Raw genomic sequence first — 6,208 nt, forward strand, 5'->3', positions numbered from 1 at the left:
TTGCTACTCTTTTTCCAGTTGTTTAAGATGTTGGGTTAAGGTGTTGGTTTGGGTTCTCTCTTCTTTTTCACATGTGCATTCATTGGTATAAATTGTCCTCTGAATATTGCTTTTACTATGTTGCAAATGTTTTCATGTGTTGTATTTTCATTTATTTCATGGGAGTTTTTTATTCAATTCTTTATTTCATCAATTACTTAGTAGTTTTGAAACAGTATGCACTTCAGCTTGCATATGTTTGACTTTATTTTACTTTTTCTTCCTATGTTAGTTTTATAAAATTTACAGTATGTGGTGAGAGAAAATGGTTTGTAAATACCTCAATACTTTTCAAGTTATTAAGGCTGGCTTTTTGGTCTCACATGTAGTCTGTTCTAGGGGATGCTCATGTGCACTGCAACAGAATACATATTGTGCTGTCATTGGGGGGAATGTTCAGTATATGTCTACAATGACTGCAGCATTCAACACTTTGCCCATAGAATCCTTCAAAAATGCAATGAAATGTTTTCCCCAGTGCTTTCAACTTGATAAATACCAAGCATATTTGTATCCATTGACTTTATAATATTATATCTTTGTCTATTTCATTATAAACTTTACTTTTTGTTTTCTTAATGGCCCCTTTTAATCTCCTGTACAAATTTTTCATTTCACTTCTTCCATTCATTTTATCTATTTATGTTCAGAAGCAAGGTTCAAAATATCTTCTGACATCTTTTTTTGTCATTTCTTTCTTTCTTAACATTCTGGTCAATGACCATTTCATTGCTTCATGTATGATATACACATTATCTTTTATATAATCCCACTGGCTGGTCTTAAAATACTAGTGTTCAATGCAACCAATATATTTTTGAAATTGTCTAATTTGTTTAAATTTAGGTGTAATATATACAAGTTGTACTTTGACTCATGTGGACTTGTTTTCATTGTCTTCAACTTCAACTTGATTGATGTATGAGCAATTAACAGTGCATATTCAAGCATATTACAAATAAAGATGACCCAACAGGAGCAGAATGAGGCAATTATGTATTTTTAAAATTCATCAATAGAAAATTCAACTAAAATTCTGCTGAACATATTTTTAAACTAATTTAAACAGTACATAGACAGGAAATTACCAGAAATTCCAGCTGAAGTCAGAAGTGAAACAAGGGATATCATTGCTGACAAAAAAAAATCAAACTTGGCCAAAAGCAGAGGATATCAAAAAGGAATTTTACCTATGCCTCAATGACTACACAGGCATTTAAATATATCGATGATGAAACATTATGCATAACATTGTAAGGAGCAGGAATTCTGGAACACTGAATTATGTTCATGAACAGCTGTACAAAATCCAAGAGGCAGTTGTTCAAACAAAACAAAGGAGTCACACATGGCTTAGAATCTGGAAAGGCGTATAACAGGGTTGGATCCATGCTTCATGTTTTCTGTTGAACAAATAATCTGACCTTACAAGCTAGACTGTATGAAAAATTATTGGCCTCAGGGATACAAGGGCTCTCATTAACAACCTGTAATATGCAGATGAAGCAACCTTTGCTTGCTGAAAGAAAAAAAGACTTGAAGTATTAACTGATCGAGATCAAAGACTAGTGCTGCCAGTATGGGTTACATCTCATCAAAAATAAAACAAAAATACTCACAACTGGGTCAATGAGCGACCTCAAGATAAATGGAGAAAAAGAGGTAACGTTTCAAGGATTTAATTCTATTGGGATCCACAAATTACACTCATGAAACCAGCAGACAATAAGCCATATGATATATTGCCTTGAACAAATTGTCTGCAAATATTTCTAAATTGTTAAAAAGTAAATTTCAACTTTGGGACTAAGATGTACCTGACATAACACATGATGTACTTAATTGGCACACTTGTATGAAAAAGCTAGACAATGAATCAGTAAGACTAAAGAAGAAGAAAAAGCCAGATATCTTTGGATTATGATCTTGGCAAAGAATATCAAATATACCATGAACTAAAAGAAGAACATACAAAAGAACTATAGCCACAATGTTCTTTAGAATCCAGGTAGAGAGTCTTCATTGCACATTGTTTGGGCACTTTGTGAAGAAGGAAAAGCCGTTAAAATAGATTCTGATCATGACAACTCCATGTGTTGTCAAGAACTCACTCTATTAGGTAATAGAAGCAAGTCTCACACCAGGCATTCCTCCCACAGTTTTTTGGAGGGTTCAATGCCCCCAATATTTAATTTAGGAATCAAGTCCAAATTGTTTGCACCACCCAAGATCCTCTTACAGGAAGGAGTAGGATGGACCCTAAACCGCTCTGAATCTTGTCCTATAAAAGAGACACAGAGAGACACTGGAAGCACCACCATGTGAAGAGAGATGCACCCATTAGCCTCTCAATCCCAGAATCCAGAAACAGAGAAAAGGATCTTCCCTTGAAGACTTCAAAAGGAGGATAGCTCTGTGGGCATCCTGAATTCTGACATCTGGCTACAATAAGTGTTTAAGAACATATATTTTAAGGCATCGGCCACAGGAAAATCACACACTCACTACATTCAGGGGTATTTGTGACACTGGGTCAAGATACCATGAGATAAGTGTAGTAGTTGCATAATCTGGTGTCAATGTGGGACTTGAGAGGATTAAGAGTGAAGGGGTGGAGTTTAGTCTGTCAATCCAGTTATAGCCAATGAGGCCTCTGTGTGGGCATGGCCTTCTCCTGAGGATTCTGGGAACTCCTGTATTTCTTGCTTAGAGATGGGAGACTCTCTCTCTGCTCACTCTCTGCCAGATAATCCCTGTCAAGAAGACACATGGAACTATGCTAATGCCCTGAGCTGGAGAAGTCACGTGGAGACCCCTTCCGGTGCTGCCAGTGCTGAAATGCTTAAAACACCCACTGGATCCACAAACCTTCCCACCAACTGGCCTGTGATCTTCTTGCATTTGGTGTCATTGCATGTGTTGTGTGAGTCTGAGAGGACTTTATAGATTGGGATGGAGCATATGGGCTCATATGCTCATACGGTCTTGATCTGGACTGGCCTTGGATGTTTTCTCAATATTTAATTGCTCTTGTACTTAAACCTCTTTCTTATACACATATAACTGTCTCCCTGGATTTGTTTCTCTAGTCTACTCAGACTAGCACAATAAGTCAGTCAGTGTTCCATGTCAGCACATGGGATAGTAGATCACAGTGTCCTCATCCCAAGCCAGAGTTGGATCCCTCTGGGAATATTCTGAAACATGCTGTTCCCAATCCCCACATTCAATACACTGGACTGGGGAATATTGAGTCCTCATGGCTCTGAGGAAGAATCTGTTACATTTGTCTCTCCTGGCTTCTAGTGTTTTATTTTCAACTTCCTTATGCATATGAGGTCTTGGCTTATTCTTCAAAGGGACACCTTTTTTTGCTCTTCAACACATTAAAGAGGTCTCGTGCAGCAAATATGCCTAATGGAATACATCATTTGGTTTCTTTATTGCTACGTTCACGAGCTTTGATTATGGTTGCAAGTACAAAGAAATACCCTTTACAACTTCTGCCTTTTCCTTTTTTCATGAAGTTTATTGGTTTAAGTAGGAGCATTTTTGTTTCCTAACATTGTGGTATGGTCCATACTGAGAGCTATATGTAGTCATTGATCTTCATCAGTAAGTACTTCAAGTCCTCTTTGCTTTCAGCAAGCAGGGATGTGTCATCTCCATGTCAATGGCTATTAAGGAGTCTTCCTTCGACCCTGATACCTTGTTTTTCACATATGATCTACTTCATCAGATTGTTTGTTCATCATGCATATTGATAATGAAGGGAATCAACCTTGACTCAAACCTTTCCTGATTTTAAACCATGAGATTTCCTATGTTCTTTCAAATAACTGTCTCTTGGTCTATGTGTAGGTTCCTCATGTGTACAATGTAGTGTTCTGGAATTTCAGTTTTGTGCAATACTATCCATAATTTATTTTGATTCATACAGTTGAGTGCTGTTGTATAATCTAGGAAATATTATCTGATTTTATGGTATTCCCTGATTTCAGCCATGACCCACCTGATATCCACAATGATCTCTCTTATGTCTTCTTCAGATTCCAGCTTGAACATTGGACACTTCTCCATATATGCATTGCTGCAACTGTTTTTTAAATTTTATTCAGCTTTGAATATTAGTACATACAATATTAATGGATCACACTTCTTTGAAATAGTCACAAATACAAATAATTTCCAGTCAATTGGCCAATTAGCTATCTTCCAAATTTCTTTGCATAGTCTAATAAGCATTTTCAGAACTATTTTAAGTTACCAATGAAAACATTTCCATTGCTATTCCTACTGAATAATGGTCCCCAAATATGGCTACAATTTATTCTTCAGGGTTTACAAGACAATTAGAAAATCCAAAAGTGATTAAATTAAAGATCTTGATATGAGAAGATGAACATGGATTATCTGGGTGACCATCACAACACAAATGTCCTCATAAGAGAAAGAATAAAAACAGAAAAGATCTTACTGACATCGAGTTGATGCTGACTCTTAGTGATCCTATAAGACAGGGTAGAACTGCCCCTGTGAGTTTCTGAGACTGTAACTGTTAACAGAAATAGAAATACTCATCTTTCTTCCACAAAGCGGCTGGTGGATTTGAATTGCTGACCTTGTGGATCACAGACCAATGAATAATCACTACACCACCAGGGCTCCCAAAAGGAAGATAGGGAGACCTAATTACAGAAGAAGAGAAGACTAAGAGATGATAGAAGCAGAGAGAAGTACAGTTAGAGAGAAAAGATTCTATGCCACTGCTTATGATGATGGAGAAGTGGCTAGGCACCAAGGAGTACAAGGAAAATGCAGGAAAATTGCTACTTCCTTCAGAGGGAGTACATTCCTACTGAAGCCTAGATCTTGTCCCAAATGAGATGGAGTTAGGAATTCTGGTCTCCAGAGCATAGGTTTGTGCTGATTTAAATCCCAAATTTGTGATGATTCCTTACAAAAGAACAAGAAATTCATACATTGAATTTCTTCCAAACCAGGTCCTCCTACCTTCCCTATCTGCAATGGCTCAGACCACAATTTCTGAGTCACCCTTTCTTGGTATACACCCTGCATCAATCTATCAACAAGCCCTGTTGGATCCACCTTCAAAGCATAACCAAAAATCCATCATTCTTCCACTCTCCCACCCTGGATGCCACACCATCTCCTACACCCGTCCTCTGCCAAGTGAGGGTGGTCTTGTTCCAGCATGTTTTAGCACTTCCCATAATCTTTCCAGGCCTTAAAATTAAATTTGAATTAAGATCCTCACAGTGGCTCTCCTCAGTGTCCATGACCTAGCACTGCCCTCCCACACACCACACAGTCTATTCTGCTGCAGCCACTGTCCTTTCATAAACACATGGGCACCTTTAGGGTGGAAAGTCATGTTCTTCTGGTATTTTCTTCATAGAGGATCTCTCCTCAGCCAGTACCATGGCCTCCTTTCATCTTCACATCCTTGTTGAAGCCCTCCACAAGGGCCTTGTTAAAATTACATCGCCACTCCTTTCTCTTCTACTTCTTGCTCTGTTTAGCCTTTCTTCTTTGCCACCTTCTGGCATAATCTATAGATCACATATGCCATGTATTTGTGGGTTCTTGCCCCTCGCTCCTCCTGGATTCAAGTATATTCAAATATTACTGTTATTACAAATGTAAAACACACACACACACACACACACAGAGTTTTAGTTCTGGCTCTTGTACTTGGGAATGTGATCCTGTTTATAAATAAGGTGTTTCTGTGTGTTTATTTGTTTGTTCAATGGGGTCATATGAGAGTAGAGTAGGTTCTAAACCTAATCCTTTGGAATTTCCAAAAAAAGCAGAATAGACAAAAAGTTATGCACATGGCTAAGATGATATATGAAGACAGACATGCACAGCGGTTGTATTTACCAGCTTAAAATATGAAGACTGCCAGCAGCTACTAAAAGCTGAAAATGACAAAGGAGAATGTCTACTCTTCAACAAAATCCAGACTTCAAACTTCTAGGCTCCTCAACTATGATAAAATGAATTTCTGTTATTTAAAGCCACCTGTTTGTGGCACTTGCTTATAACCAGCCATTTTGTGGAACTTCTTAGGAAACTAAGACAATCAGTGCTCATCATGGAAGCTCTAAGAGTACAGAAAATTTCCAATTGCTCACTAATGATC

Source organism: Tenrec ecaudatus, chromosome 17 (assembly GCF_050624435.1).
Source record: "Tenrec ecaudatus isolate mTenEca1 chromosome 17, mTenEca1.hap1, whole genome shotgun sequence".
Taxonomy (NCBI): domain Eukaryota; kingdom Metazoa; phylum Chordata; class Mammalia; order Afrosoricida; family Tenrecidae; genus Tenrec; species Tenrec ecaudatus.